The sequence below is a fragment of the Anabas testudineus genome, chromosome 9 (assembly GCF_900324465.2).
Source record: "Anabas testudineus chromosome 9, fAnaTes1.2, whole genome shotgun sequence".
Taxonomy (NCBI): Eukaryota; Metazoa; Chordata; class Actinopteri; order Anabantiformes; family Anabantidae; genus Anabas; species Anabas testudineus.
This window is the reverse complement of record NC_046618.1, coordinates 16,979,427-16,996,337: the sequence shown is the minus strand read 5'-3', so window position 1 is coordinate 16,996,337 and position 16,911 is coordinate 16,979,427. Positions and strand designations below refer to the sequence as shown.

Genomic DNA, 16,911 nt, shown 5'->3' with positions numbered 1-16,911 from the left:
CATATAGGACGCATGTATACACTATGTACATGTCAGCTGTATCCTCTTGCTCTTCTGCTCTTATGCATTTACTTATCTTTAGAAACACAGATACCCTTACTAAATACTCCTCTGTGCCAAATGAGTAGCATCTCCAATCTGTCCTGGTTTCTGTGCTAATAGATGGTAATCCCACTGGTGTCTGTCTTGACCCAGAGGTCCACATACATCTGGCTCCAGAGTAACTGTAGTGTAAAGACCAGAGATCAGGGAGCTTGTTATATGAAACCTCCAGGGTCTCTTTGTTCTCTTGTGAGATTCTCTCTGTAGCTGGAATTGGGCTGTGTATGTGCATTTATTAGAGGCTTGTATTGTAACTGGCATCGAACTGTGTCTATTTATACTCAGCATCCAGGCTTGTTTACAATTTGCATCAGATTAATGGTGGATGTCTGCCTTATCGAGGTCATTAGTGATGATTAGTTATGCTTTCATTATTTATATTCTCAATACTAGTGTGAATTTAATATGAAGCATTACAATAAGGATTGTGGTGCAGCACCCTAATGAGACCCGTCCCTAAATTTGTAATATAAAAATGAAAACAGTAAGGAACATGATGCTCGTCGTAACTTCAGATTTTCCACTTGAGTGTTTCCCGGTTTTCATTCACTTATATTCAGTTTGTTTGGATGCCAATTAGTTAATGCTGTGTAGTTACCCTAATAGCCAATAGCCTCATGAGTCTCCCTCGCTCATTTCTTTCTGTTCCACTGGGAGGAGGCTTGCTCTCTAGCTGTAGCAGAAGGCTGTTTTCTGTTTTACTTTAAATGATTTTCACCCTTTAATGTTTGTGATTTGTTTGAAATATCTTATCTCATGTTTTGATTCTTCTAACAACCTCAAATATGAACACGTCTAGCGAGATAAGGTTAATCAAGTGATGTTTTGACAGATTTTTTGAAATATATTCTGCAGATTGTAATGCCACAAAGGATTTCTGTTTGTTGACATGGATACTGAAAATTTTAGTTATGGCCTTTAGGCAATTGACTGGTTTCTTTAAAAGCAGTTTTTGTCACAAAATGGTGGGATTGATTATCCGCTGAGCCCGGATAGGGTTGTTCCAGCTGACTAGTTAAGTGTCTTTCTGGCGCACTGCTTTGTATTCAGTCCCTCAAGAATGCCTCCTAAGCCTAAACATGGAATTAGGCATGACATATTCAAATCGCTGCCGTCTTAAATCTAGGCCTATAGGCGAGAACTAGAGAAAATATATGTTTTTTCTTTATCTTTATGAACGCAATAGAAGACGTTTTTTTTTATTTTGGACGATCTTCTGCAGTGTTTTCCCCGGGCTAGCAAAAAAGGCATTAATTTATTTAAATCCACTTACACAATTCCCCTTGTGGGAGGAGATAGCTGCGGGGCTAAAACAAGGCTGGTTAAAAGTGTAGAGAAATCAACTTCAGAGAACATTACTGAGCTTCACGTCCTTTGATGAACTGCAGGGGGCACTGTTGTCTCACAAGTGGGAACCTGTCTCTCTGGCAGTAAACTATCTGAGAGATTGATAGGATACCTCTTTTAACTTTGTTCTAAGGCACTTTGAGTGTGCAGGCTTTTTTAAAATTTCCATCTGTGTTTTCTGAGTTTCCTGACAGTAAGTTTGTTTTTTTTATTTCAAATTCTCTGAGAATTGCGCAGCACAACTTCTGTAATGTCAAAACACTGCAGTGACTGAGAAGTAATTTAGTTGCAAATAGAAATGAAATTCAGCTTCAAGTGTCAAACTAATTACATCACAGATTTATGACACCCTCACTGCTAACTCTTTAGAAGAGAGAGGAAGAGTTGGGGTAAAACTGCAAATGGGAGAAATTAGAGGATTTAAGGTGTCAGAGGACAGGGGAGGGGAGATATAAGGGAAAGGGCAAATGGAGCAAAATAATGAAAATAAAGAGCAGAAAGAAAACAAAATGGAAAAGAGGAAGGCCATGGCTGTCCGTATATTATTGATTGCTTGGAACCCAAGTGGAGAGTTAGAGACTCTCCCATCTGACCAGCCTCCTGCTTCATTAGCACTCTCCCTGAGGAGGAGAAGGACTGCCAGAGAGCTTCACATCTCCTTCACCAAACAATATGTGACATGCAGTACATCTGCACTACAGTGGATGAGATGTTACAAGACATATTTGGAGAAATTAGTTGACAGTTTGTTTTTTTAAAGATAATTTTTACTGCTTTCGTTGAAATATTTACTGTCAAGGGAGGTTTTCTCATATTTTGTCCTCGGCCTCCTTAATGTGTGGACTCAGGATCTGTATTGAAATTATAGATCACTGTTTCTGCTTCCATGCAGCAGCAGTGTCCTCACCCACGGGATCCTCTGTTTGCCTAAAGTGGCTCTGTATCAGGTTTAGTGGAAAGCTGCTGTTTCCTACAAGAAAACTGTGAATCACTGTATGTCCTCACAACTTCCCCTTAATGTTACAACAGTGAAATCTCTATTTTTTTCTCTCAAGGACTGGTGCAAATGGCCTCAGTCAATGTAGCTATGACATAAGACCTGTTGCATCTTTCTGTGTTATCCCAGAGGAGAAGCATCTGAAATGGAAAAAGACATAAGTGATCTGCTGTCAGAAGAAAAAAGGTTAGACACAGAAACAGGATCTAAGCGTGAGATAGAAGGAAAGAGACGGGGATGCAGCAGAAGGTGATAGGAAGGACGAAAAATAGAAATAAGATGAGGGAAACAGAAGAGCCACAACAAAAGTGTGACACTGAGAGAGGAAGAAGATGAAGCAAAGGACGAGAAGGAGACAACAAAATGACACATGACAGAAAGAACTGTGAGATTTGTGCAAACTTACCTTGAAACTCACTGTGGGCAAAGTACAGAGTAAGGGCAGCAGTGCATTTCAGTATATGTGGCAGAGATAATAGGAGTGGTATGTACGGGAGGTTTCTTTGCCTCAGGCATTTACAGATATTAATGGTTTGATCAGGTTTTCCATTCATCAGAACAGTAACGCAGCAATGTGCGCTGTTATCTGTATTTTAGGTTTTTTGTTCTTTACCAGCTGCACAGGCATAAATAAATAAAAGTACACAATCTACCAATATTAATTCAGAGGTGTACTATCCGTAGAGGTTTGGTCTTTGTGGGCTGAAGCTGTGCTTCATAAGAAGCAGCTAAAAACAGCAGTCAGTGGCTTTCTGCCCAGTACCTGGTGGTTGTGTGCTTTCTTCTTTTTTTGGCTGCTCATATGTGTACATGTCTTCTTTGCCATTATTTTTAAATTGCTGTTTCCTCCTTTTTTTCTGCTCAGTATATCTTGCTTAAGAGATTTCGGAATATGCCTCACAAAGGTTATCCAAGAAAGATGAAGATAAAAAGATCAAATCGGAGAAAAAATTGATTGTTTTCATGGATTTCTGGTTTGCCAAAAGAAATCACACAGCACAATTCTCTACAATGGCATAAAACAAACTTAAGTGGTGAAAGCCTGAATGAGTGGATGTCTTTCTAACCATTATGTATTTCTGACACCCAGTGTTTAGCAAGCTAGCATTTTGGGATGGATAAGCAGTGTAGTACAGTAAATAGCCGTTCAGTGGTATTAAGACAACTTAATATTGAAAATAACAAAAAGAAAAAAATAGACAAATAGGCCACAGAAATAAAAGCTAGGAGCGATGATGAGGATGATGAGGAGGCTTTTATTGAGTGGATAACATATTCGTCAAAGTACTAGCACAGTTTGTGTTTGTTGTTGTAAATACTGGCCACGAGCATTGATAAATCATTTGTTAGGGTGAAGACAGATGTGGCTGTGGGCACTATCATTGATCTGACATTAAAAAAAAAAAGCTCCCTTGTTCCAGAAATATGAAACAGTCAGGCACCACACGTCATGTAGAGCAAAGTACTAGCGCTGCAGAAAAAGAGTTATCTAGCTCAGTGGTTCCCAAACTTTTCGGTCTGTAAACAAGATGTAAAAGTCACATCATGACCGCTTATGAAAGGTTACACAGTTCTGCTACTGTATCAGCGAGCACCAGGAGTGATTTGTAACCTTTTCAGAGACATGTAGAGGTTTAAACTATGTATTACTTTACAAAAAAAAGCAAAGATATCCAGATACATAAAGAGCAGAAAGTGTTTTTCTCAGTTTCTAGGGACCACCAACCATTGAAATGAAATAATTGATTAGTATGCATGAATTGATATCCAGAGACTGGCTGGTTCTCTTTCTGTGCTGTCCTTTTTTCTACCTTTACCACTGTCATCTCAGCCCTCTTTCTCCACAGGATCCCTCCTTTTTATTCATAAACACGCAAGCAGTCTCTCTGATGTCGCTTTAATGAGTCTAAAAGTTGAAATCCCTTGCCAGTTGTGGTGTCTCTCTCTGTCTCTGTGTCTCTGTCCTGTGGCATTAGAATGAGCCACTGCTCTGTCGACCAAGGGTAGGGTGACATTTATAATACAGAACATCCACTTGCAAAGCATCCACCACAGATTTCAATATTTATTGTAAACACACTTGGCTGCCAAGACACGTGGTAAGAGCTAGTGAGCTAATGTCACTTCGACATGCAGTTTCAACCCGCAAAAGGGAACATTTTACTGAAGAAATTCTCCTCCGTCCCTCGAATGTTCAATCAAAATTTATGAGCGAGGGCCACTTTTTTTTCAGAGTAGGGACCTCTGCTTAACTTGATATGACACTGAACTTTTGATAATGAGATTGGGAATGACTTTGTAGACTTTTGTGGCACTTTTATTAAGGAGATAACACTCGGGTCCATGTCCTCTTAATGCTGAAACGACTACTTGCTCAGTTGATTGACAGAAAGTTAATAATAAGTATAATAATAACAAGAAGTTTAAATATTAAGTGATAGTCAAATAATGGCCGTCTTACTCCTTCAAACAGTACTTCAGAGATTAGATATCAGGGTCATCGCCTCTGAGCTGGTGACGATACACTACGCTGCTTGGCTCCGGGTAACTTCAGCTTCTTCCCCACTCGTAGGGATTGTCTCATTTCTCTTTGCACCACCAATCAAGTTAAAAAGCATCTTAACTGTGCACTGTTCTCTACTGAATATCGAACAGTACGACGGAAATCAGTGTATTGAAACACAAAACTCCCGTCTGTCAACTGGAGATTTCTCGCAGCTCCCGAAAAGAGCAAATAATACATTTTTTCCCCAAAGACTGCTGCTCTTGGTGGATATGGTGCCAGATTAGTTCAGTAATCTTTCAGTAAATGTGTGACTTTAAGAATAGCTCCAGCTGTATCTTTCAAATTTCTTATGAGTGATGAGTGTCTGAAAGCTTTATAGAAGCCCTGCTGCTAATTGTGCTCATTCATACACAAGTGCTTCTGAATATTTCTGCTAGATCAATCTAGCAGCATCTTTGACACTTTCACATTTGCATTATTCTTCCTCAACACACATGCTCAGATTCTTTTTCCAGCATCTTTCTTATTTATTGATCCCAAAAATAAATGTCACAACGCAGTTCTGTCTTTCCTTTCTTTTATTTGTGACTTATTCATGAGCGAATCTTGCATTGTTTGAAATTTTTTGTGTCAAGTTGTCCCCAGCTAGCTCCAAATTATAAGCCAACTAATTCTAGTTTGTGGGAACCTGCTTGTTTGTGTTATCAAAGCATCAGACATGAAAGACTTTTCTTCCTGTGATTCTAATTTATTTTCTCTGTTCTGGCTTACAGCGCCAGTGCTGTAATCACGGAGGAATGGCCGCTCTTTGTTTGAAAGCACACACACTCACACACACACACACACACACACACACACACACACACACACACACACACACACACACACACACACACACACATATTGAGCCCTCCAAGTAAAGGCTGTGGCTTTATTTATTAACACTGTGTGATGGGGAATGCAATTAAACATCCCATTTTGACTTCTGCGAGGAGGTGCTGTGATCAGAGGCTCCCCTGACATCCCTCCCTGCCTCACGTGTCTCAGTCAAAACGGCATCACGGGCAGCAGGCGCACGGTTTGAGCGCGACTCAAAGCTTCCCCTGACAAGTTACGTAAAAGCTCGGTTACTACCTCCCACACGCTGGATCCAACCTTTTCATTTATCATTTGAGGGATTACATGGCCCGATCAATATATTGGAGAGCTGCGATGTAAATGCTCCCAAGTTCAAATCCTTCACACCAAGCCACCCACCAGCCACGACGGACAAAGGCAGCTTTGTCTCAGTTTCTACTTGCCTTGCTCTACATGCCCCAAGATGCTTTGTTGCTTTGTGTGCACATCTTTTTGAGGGTCTCCCTTTCTCCCTCCATCTCTCTCTGTCTCTTTCTCCATCTCTCCCTTTGCCCTCCCCCTTTCCCACTGGTGATTTGTTTTTCCTCCTGTGGGATTTGGGATCCCATTCATTGAGAGCACATTGTTCAGCTCTTATCCATTTCAGAGGATGGGCCCCGAGAGGCAGAATGGGTGACTGTGGGTGCTCTCGTCTCTCTCCCTATTCCTTCTCTCTCTCTCCCTGAGCTCCCCACCACCCCACTCCTTGCTTCTTGCCATACGATGATGTCATGGCTTTCATTTGCTCTGGGGGTACCCATTGATTCTCTCTGCCTATTACATACTCTCTATATCTCTCTCTTCCACCCACCTCCTCTCCCCCTAACCTCCACTTCTGTTTCTCTCCGCCAGTTCCTTTCCCAGATTCTTTTGCCTCTCAAAAGGCGCCTGGGGGATTTGGGGATGTTTGGATGTTGTTTAGTACACCCACGGTACATGCTTGACACCCAGACAGGGAAGCCATCAACATTGCAAATCCAACTGCAGCTCCTATTTAAACATTTTAACATCCTTCTTTTATTCTCACATCTCCCACCCCTGTGTTCGGCTTCTTTTATTTCTATCTGGTTACTCGGCCTGTGTTTTGTTTCACACTCTGTTTGAGAAGTAATTATTGATCCCCTCATAATGTAGTGCCATTTTGCCATAGCCAGTAGCAATACTAAAAGAGTGTTTAAGCCTGAGATTTTCAGATGTGCGTGTGTGAGTGTGTGTGTTTTTTTTTTTCCAGTTTTTTGTGGGAGTTTACTTTAGAGAGGCTGCTCTGCCTCTTGGCTGAACTACGCTGGGGTGTAAAATCTATTTCAGTTTAAACAAGATGCACTGATTGCAGAAGCATTGAGCCAAATCACATCCATTCATTCCAGTGAAAGTTGGCTGATAGGCATAGATGGCATAAATGACAGGGGTTTATTCAAATGCCAAATATTTGTAATAATAAAGTTACATTATCACATCATAAACACGTTTAGGTATTTGGTTTTGTGGTTTCTGTTTTGATTGTTTGTTGTTCTTTTTTTTCTGGATTGCTGTGCATTTCATGTAGACAACAGTTGTCTTTGTCTCCTTGCACCGTACTGTGACAGGATATAGCGGCAATGAAAGGATATGAGCCATAGGCCTCTTCGCTTCCTTGAAATAATGATTCTAATGAGTGGTTTGGAGCCTGGCACTGTTGTCATCTGACATGCAATGATAGGGCGCAGAGTGCTTCCTCCGCCTGTATCAACAAAATGTCACCAGAGTCTTACTGAACACCCAACCTCTTTGATGTTACATTAGTATTTTATTGCTTCTTTTCTCCCAAGATAAAATATTGCTTTAGAAATTACTCTTTAAGATCAAAGCGGCGTGCATTTGTATAGGACTGAGTATCAGTCGTGATATTTTGATAGCAATGCAGATGTGATACCCATGTTCTGGTTCTGATGCCATGTCCACGTAGGCAGCATTATCATAGAAGCATGTTAACAGAGCACCAGCTTTAGTCATCAGTGTCTACACGGGATGTGTTCAGGCGCAGTATTGAGTGTAGGTTTTGGCAGCGGTTATAGTATGTAGGTGGTTATGAATAAAACAATTAAATTCAAACAATTCAGTTTGTGGTTATGAGTGTAAAGTGAGAGAAGCACCACATATTGTGGCCGTATTGATTGAAAAAAGTCACTTCCACAGATGCCAATGAAACAGGCAACCGAACAACACCATTTTCTACAGTACTTTTTTTATTTTTATAAAAGGACTAAAATGCCTTAAATGTCAAATGTAGTCTAAACACAAACTGACATAAAAGAACAGTTCCTTAATAAAATACAGTGAAAATGCACAAAAACACGGTTAAAATCATTCAAAATCTGATTAAAGACCGAAACTTAAAAATCTGTTTAGACATTTAATACCAGCTTCTGCTGCTTTATTTTCATTTTCCAACCAACGATTGCTCAGTGCAGTGACTAATTATTTTGGCATGAAGTGAATAGCACCGCAAAGAAATGGAAAACATCATTGTCTCATATCATAACTACAGTTTGTTTACTGATGACACTATATTTATGTCTGGCTTGGAGTTGTTGGTTAGTGAGATGTTTTTGCTTTATTTGGAGGGGTAGCTGATGTTGTCTCCTCCAAGTTGTACTGTAAACTCTCCATGACTCCCACTCTCTTGTCTTTATCGCTCTTTCTCACACACAAACCCATCTAACTCCTCCCCCATCTCTCTCCCCCCTTGTGTATAGCAGCGACAGTGTCTACATACCATGGGGGCACAGGCCGGCTGCCTTGGCAATCTCGTTGCTCTGCCACATGGTGGATAAAACAGGCCTTACAGTTGTGAATAGCAGCCGTTACTCGTCTTGTGCAAGAACTCTCTTTTACATACACACACACACAACTCGGTTGCCCATGACCCCCCACTCCAACCTTGTGCCAGCCTAATACATTAAAATGCATACTGTTTCAAAATGGAGGCCTTGGCTGAAGGGGTTGAGTGCCACTTATCCTAGAACCTGGCACAACGATGGCAAGTGAAAGCTCACGCTACAAGATGTTGGCCAGCTACAGCTTTTATTTAAGCCACCCCACACATTTAGAAGATTAAGGTTTGACACAGCTTTTTTTTAGATGCTTTCTCAGAGTCATGTTGTAGTAAGCAGCTTCTGAGGTGAACATGAACAAAGAAACTTGGTGTTTGTTGATCAAACCCAAAAACCCTAAAGCCTATGTGCAAAATACAATAAAAGGGCCATAATCTGTAATATTAGTTCACATCATGCATTCAGTACCGTACCTTGGTGCCTGCTCTTCACTTAGAACAACATTTCCCAGCCCTGCCTGAAAGTGGTTTGGCAGCCGAGGATGGTAGGAGATGTGGCACCTTCCATCTCTCTCCATATCAGGCAGTCTTAACGTGCTGCCACCACCATAATCATCCCGTTATGGCTCACACAAGGCTCGTGTTCCTTGGCTTGTTTATGTTGGCACTGTAGCTGTTGAGTGTCTTTCTCTCACTGCCACTACAGCATCAAGTTTCTTGATTTAGATGCCCTTAAACATGCAGATTTATTTTAGATTTAGGTTAGGTTTAGTCCAGGGATGAATATTAGGAAATGTATGCTAATATTAAAACAGTAAATGATAATGAATAATATCGTTTGGATTTTACTGCAGCAAACTGGAGCTCGTATAGGGTCATAAAAAATGATGATCTGTTGATACCAGCACTCAAATAATTGGATCTTTAAGTTTAAGTCTCTAAGTCTCTAGAGAAGATACATTAGAAGAGGCTGGTCTTACATCCACTGATAACTTCTAGACAGTATATATAATATAGGGATGTAATGAAGATTGCAATGTAGCATGACAAGCATTAATGTAACCCTGGTTAACAAGTAGCATTTATAACCACATCAATATTAAATACTTGTTAATTTACCTGACAATACAAATATTACGATGGGATAAAAGAATGATTGTAAGGATTTACATTTTACCTTGTTAAGATATGGTAATGTAAAAATAGTATTTAAATCACATCTGGTCATGACAGTCTGTGGCTACAGGTGATAATCACCAGTGGCATTTTAATTCTACATCAAACAGCCGTTGAGGAGCGACATTGTGAAGAAATTTAACAGGAGAGCAACTGGTTTATGTGTTCACAGTGCAACCAATTGCTCATAAGCAACCATGATCTGGTTTCATAAGCACCACACAGCAGAGTACAATACCAACAGCTAGTTACCTTGAGGCTGATGTCAGTGATGTAAAATAAATACATGACATTACATACTGCAACGTTTCCCATAAATCCCTTGTGCCTACAAAGGCTACTTGAATCCAGCGTGGGAATAGTGTCGGTCACAGTACTTCCTACGTTATTACTCGGTATAATAAGTTTGTTGAAAGGCTACCACGGAAAATCGTCATTATCACATATAGAATCAAAATTATGAAGTGGTTTTGTGAAAATATTTTAGGATTTAAACACAGTTTTTCATATGGCCGCTGTTAGATAATTTCATATTGTTTATATATTTTGATGTGGACAGCCAGGTTTTTGAAAATGGCTACAGTATGTTAGTCAGCACGCCAGAAACCCGATTTAAATGTTTAAGGATCAGATGTATCCTCCTTGGTGTGGGCATGGCCTAAATTCAATTCCGAGTTGAAAGGCTTGAGGGTTGAGCTGAACGTCTTGTAAACAGTAAGCCTCGGATAAATAGTCCGTAGAGGCAGAGCTCCCTCTGCACACGAATAAACTGCCAACTCGAGTCATTCCAATTCAGCGTTCGGTACTTTTTAGGTGCTTAATATGTTTTGTCTCCTTGCAGTGTTTGCACCCTTCATCTAGAAAGTGTGGGAGGTGTAAACAAACAATGTGAAAGCACCACACTATTTCCAGGCATTTATTTTTCCATAGCCAGGTGCCAGTCACATAGAACATGCTATACATTATGTTGTATGTGTGTTATGTATGTTGTGCTTTGAAACCACAAATCAGAATTTTCATTTGCTTCTTTCCATCTTTAATTAAATTTTTGTTCTTGCTGATCAGTTTTTGTGTTTGACTGCGCTCTAATGTCTTTACTTTCCTTCGTCTAACAGCTTGATTACACCGACAACACTGCAAGCATACATTTTTGTGTTATATACTGTATATAATACAAACAGAAGAAAAGTGTTTACATTTTCAGAAACACACAGCCGTCCTGTGAACAGAACAGTAACAGTGGCAGCAGATATTGATTCAGGAATGAAAATAGCTTCTGTATGCTTAAACATTTTTTTTATTATTACTGCAATAGAAGCATGTCAGTAGGAGGGACTATGGTGTGTGAGAACATAATGCAGGTTAAGGCAATCCACAATGGACAAATAATGGTTTGCAGCATTTACTGTATGTGGCTGCAAATCTGTAGCTACAGACTTTGGATAAGTACAAATGCTCTAACAGACATGGCAACATTTTTAAGCTGAACCATTTGTTCTAATTCGTTTTTTCTGTCGTGCACATCAACACTTTTCTACCTGTTCGGAGCTCACAACTTTTCTGCTGCTCCTCTAACTTCTGTCGCACTAGCGCTGATTGTTGCTCACTGGTTGATTTGAAGAGAATGAATTAGAGAAGGAACATACTGAGTGTGCAGTTGGTGAGAAAGCTATTTTTGGCTGCTCTAAAGGATGAGTCACAGCAACATATGAATGGATAAAAAAAATTATCCCTCCGTCATATACAAAAAGCCACTTTTCCCGCTCCGGCGTTACCACATCAACACTATTTCATATTGGTGTTATCTTGACATATCCCATCTTTCTTATTTTAGTATTTGACATGCCTTGTTTTACTGTCTCTCCACTCTGTTTTTCTTTACATCTTAATGAACAACACCCCACCATCTGCCCGACCTGGTGATAATTAGAGCAGACGTCACAATGATAGCTAAAGCCCATGACAATTTTTGTGTTTAGAGCACCAAATATGTCACCTGCAATTAACAGTATGTCGCATTTTAATTACAGTAGATGCATGAACCGTTGATAATGGAGGTGTCGAAACTTGGGCTCACAGGAGCAGATGTAGTATAGTTCCTATGGAACCGGCATAACCGCGCCTCCCATTGACTGTATCAAGTTTACAAAGTGGGATCTCCTGTTAAACGCTGCAGAAACGCATCATGTCAACATTAAGAGCAGCACTACCTGTGAATTTTCTTTCACGTGCACTAGCAACCAAGGAATTCTAGTGAACTGTTTTCATATTATTGATTGTTATTGTTATATACAGCTGAGAAGTACTGAAAATAATGTCATATAAATGGCAATAAATAAATGTTAGACATTATTGACCATTTACAATTCAGTTTGTATTGAAGGATCTTAAAAAGTCGTAGCTTGGTGAACAGTCAATAATCCACTAATCATATTAGAACAGTTGTATACATTGAATCCTTTTTGTGTTGTGTTCAGCATTATGGTGTTAACAGACTGGTTGTTTGATTACTGCTCCACCTTATGTTTTAAAAAAGGTTCGAGATACTTTAGCAAAGATAAGTGCTGAGTATGACTAATGTGTCAAGCTTCTTCCCATGTAGCGGCAAAACAAACCTCAAAGCTATAAATACTGCATCATTCCTCTGAACTGCAGTTTCTAAACACTGCATGATTGTCCTCCATGTGACCACGAGGTGATTACAGGTGTGTATCACAACAAAAGAAAAATGGGATGCCATTGAAAGAGCTTTTGTTTCAGTGTGGACAGCTCACTGAGTCATATTTAAACCTGTTTATATTTTTGTCTGTCTGCTTCCTGATAATATGGGTCAGAGAAAATCTGTCAAAGCGGAAAGAAGAGACAGGGAGAAAATAGTATCCCTTATTCCAGATGCGGCTGTCAGCATGCCTGCCTGTCAGTCTCTGTGCTCTTTTCTAATATCACAGCACCTCTTATTGGCTTCAGGTTCGCACTCTCCAGCTATATTTTGTTTGCAGCTTTAGGAGCTGTGCTGGTTCCCCCCGTAGCATGTTTGATGGGAGCCGAACACTCTGTTCTTTGTTTAGAGCCTGTGCTATGAATTATAGATACAGGAAGCTCTGCTGATATGTCACTTTCTTAGGCTTGGCAGAACACACACACACACTTGAGAATCATAGACACAATGCAGAACCACAGACACACACATGAATACAGGAAAGCATACATTTTATGTTGATGTATACAAATTGAGCCAAAACTGTGTTTATGCAAGTAGAATAACCCTACCAAGCAGAAAAACATACACACATCAGGTGGCATCCTGGAAAACGGTTCCTTTTGTTCTGAATGCTTTTCTGAGTCGCCCACAGTGCTCTAAATACATACACCCCTGGAAATCGACCCTGGCTTTGGTTGCCTGGTGTTGTCTGACTGTTAGACACACACACACACACACACACACACACACATTGACTCTCATCTCAATACAAGTACAGGCACACTTTCAGTAAAATAATCATATTCACACATCAGCCTATAGGGATAAGCTTGTGCTGTCATGTTTTCTACTGTCTTGTCTAATCTTACCAATAAAGAAGACTCGCACACATTCGCAGCAGTAGGTCTTCACACATATTTTCACAAACTGAGATATGGCCCATGGTATGTTTTGATATCTGCTGAGATGTGAATTGGGCACTGTTCATTCTGTTTCTTCTCTGCCATACTACTCCATTGTGTTGACTTGTGCGTGGGTGTCTACTCGCCTGTGCGTGTTAATGGAACTTATACAGTGCTATTGGTCCTAAAATGGAAATTCCAGTTCATACAATATGGCTCTTACTGTAATTCCTATCCTTAACAATAACATTGTGCAAACCAGACTAATATCTGAGAGCTGAGAATGTCGCAACAACTTACCCTTGTTGCTGCGGTTGTTCTTGCACAACCACAGATACTCTCCTGGTTATTACAGACATTTAACATGCACTCTCTTTTGTTTTCCTTCCAAATAAAAAGTGTTTTCAACAATCTCATTCAAAACCTCAATCGTCTGAGTGCTTAATGTGTTTCTTTCCCCATCAGACTTAATTGCAGCGATGTCTTTGAGGTTCCCAGAAGTCACCAGTTGCTTTTATGAGCACATTGTTATCATACCTGGTGAGAACCCAATTTGTAACAATGTTGAATTAACCTTTAAGTAGCGTCGCCACTCAAGGTGTTTCTACTTGTTGCACCTCTGTTTAAACACCATCCAGAACAAAATGAATTAACTCCGCCAAAGCCTGAACTGAGTGAACTTACACTCAACTCTGTGATGTCACCAGGTGTCAAATGTGGAGCTTCTTCAAAGATTACAATTTGAGCGAGATGATAAATGTGTCTGGAAAAGCACCCAGTGGCATTCTCGGGGAGATCAGACACTTTTTTTTTTTTTTTTTTGAGAACTGTTAAAAACACAAAACCTCAAACAAAGCAGCTGTGAGTCCATAATAGGAAGCTCAATCCTGAAGCAACTCTGGGCCTCCACAGCTCTGACAGGTCTGCCTCCTACTGTAATTTCTCTTCTTAATTTGGCATCTGGCTGTTATGCATGACCAAAAATATTTATCGGAGCATGGTAGAGCCGTGGGATAACAGATAAATTCTCAAATTTAATGACGTCCTTTTTCTTTCTTTTTTAATGTCTGTACAAATTGACTAATGCTAAGTGTTGCTTACTGTGGCAGCAGTAATATTCTAAGGCCATTAGCTGGCCATGATCTGCTGCTGCACTGCGACTGTTTTCTAAATGATATAGGAGGAGCGCGGGGAGAACGGAGGAGTAAGCACTTTTGTTATCATCTCCTTGTCAGATGCTTACAACCACAGCCCTCTATTACACTGCTAATAATAGAGGCAGGCTTTATCACTTGGATCACTATCGCTGTGGAGAGGGAGAATGAAAGAGAGGCTGCTGTGCAATATTGACAAAACTCATATCGTGATAAGTTTTTTCAGAATATTGTGAGGAAGAAAGGAAACAGACAGGCTGGTAGAAAAAAAAAATGTTGAAGGTGCAAAGACAAGTTGTTATGAATGTTTGATTGGTGCCCTAAAGAGGAAGCATAGCTTGGAATAAAATAGTCTATTTATGTGTGTGTGTGTGTGTGTGTGTGTGTGTGTGTGTGTGTGTGTGTGTGTGTGTGTGTGTGTGTGTGTGTGTGTGTGTGTGTGTGTGTGTGTGTGTGTGTGTGCGCAGTCTTTGAGGTGCATAGCTGAACATGTGTGGGTGGAAATAGGTGAACCCACATTCTCTCCTGGGTTGAGCTTTATTCAGTCTTGTAAAGATGGACTTCCATCAAAATAGAAAAATCAAGTTCAGTTTGGAGCTGATAGCTTTGTCAAGCTCCCCAACATAAATAAAGCCAGACTTGATCCCCTGTGCTATCTGGTATACCTTTGATGGTAGGGTAGGGTAGATAGGTATAAGGTAAGCCGGGTAGTGATGCAGAAATGAGCACATAGGATAAGAGATGGCTGCAGATGCATGCATGGAAAGGAAAGAAAGGCTTCTTCTTCAGATGTTAGCTGACATCTTGATGTGAAAGAGGCTGAACAGGAGGGTGTTTGTTCAGCTATTTGATGAGTTCTTGACGTTTGGCCTATTTGTGGAGCTGCAAAAGTCATTTTGAGGACAACTGAGAGCTCAGTAGCGTTTTTGTTTCCGGCTTCGTTTTCAAAACGCTTGTGTGATTTAAATTTAACGTTTAAGCTCCACGTCCATTATGTGTTTGACATTTATTTTTGCGTGCAACAGAAGTTTAACAAAAAATTACGAACCTATTTTTAATGGCTAGGATTATGCAGTGATGTTTCCCTGGGTTATTCTACAACTTTGATCACTAGCATGAGCCTTTTCTGTATTGTTGGGAGCATAAAAACTCCCACAGAACTTGTTTCAGTGTTTGTACTTATGCACTGTCAGAACAGTTCTGCAGAGTCTGTGCAGGGGCAAAATATGAAGGCTTTGAACGCGAACACACACACGCACACACACGCACACACACACAGTCTGTCTACTTCTCAAACGCATACATGCAAACACACACTGTCCATCTTCCTTTGCCGTTCTCAAACAAACTTACACGCACACGCAGACACGCTGATACAGCCCCCTTTGGTCATATATTCTCTTTGCTGTGTCAGGGTGTGCTGTTTGACTTGTCTCCCTTTGAATGTGCATTCGCTGTGTGCGAGTGCAGAAGAGGCGTACGCGTGCATGCGTGATCACCTAAGAGTGTGTCCTGTACAGAATATGTCTGTGTTTACATGTCTGGATTCTCATCCTTCTATTCGAGTGTATTTCAGAAAGTTCTCTTGTCATTTATAAATAATAGAGAAATGAATCCGAGAGTGAAACTAGTCAAACTGACAGCTGAGGCTTTGATGGTTGGGTCTTTTAAGCACTGAAAACCAATTAGGTGGGTCATGGGCCTGGGGAGCATGACAGAAAAGAACCCAGTGCCACTGTTCTGTCATCAGCAGCTTCAATCAACACTAAAGGACAGCTAACACACTCTTTACTTCTCAAACACTCATGCTCGCACTTGAAAGGGACTTTATGAAGCTATTGCAACAGCACTGAACAGTTTAGTTATCTGGGTGGCAGTGTAGCTGCTATGTTTAGCTTTTGAAATATTGCACAAAATAAAATGCAAATCCGATTTGTTTCAGCTGGGTTTAGTCATTGAAGTTAATGTAGCAGTGGCACTCAATGCGTATTTGAATGGAAAATCTATATGAAAACAATCAAGAAATGCATTTAGGAATTGTTTGATATGGTGCTGTTGTGTTTAGCTATCTTGTGTCTACCATTGATAACAAATATGTTTATTATTTATCATTATGCATGATGGGCACACAATGGTCCAGCTGACTCTTTCTCTCTTTTTTAGTCAGTTTTTGTGTCTATGCCACCATTTGCTGCAGTATTTCACTTTGCCAAAAGCCGATTTTAAATGATACTGTACCACTGCTTTCTTTATTTTTACACAATTTCTTCATATCCTATGATTATGTTGTTTATTAAAAAATACTCACTTGTGCAGA

General features: G+C 40.2%; 1 protein-coding gene across 1 annotated transcript in view; it reads left to right on the top strand.

The window, feature by feature from the left end:
• commd10 (COMM domain containing 10) overlaps positions 1 to 16,911 on the top strand; it is a 49,251-nt gene that overhangs the window by 5,507 nt on the left and 26,833 nt on the right. The gene's annotated exons all lie outside the window — the stretch shown is intronic.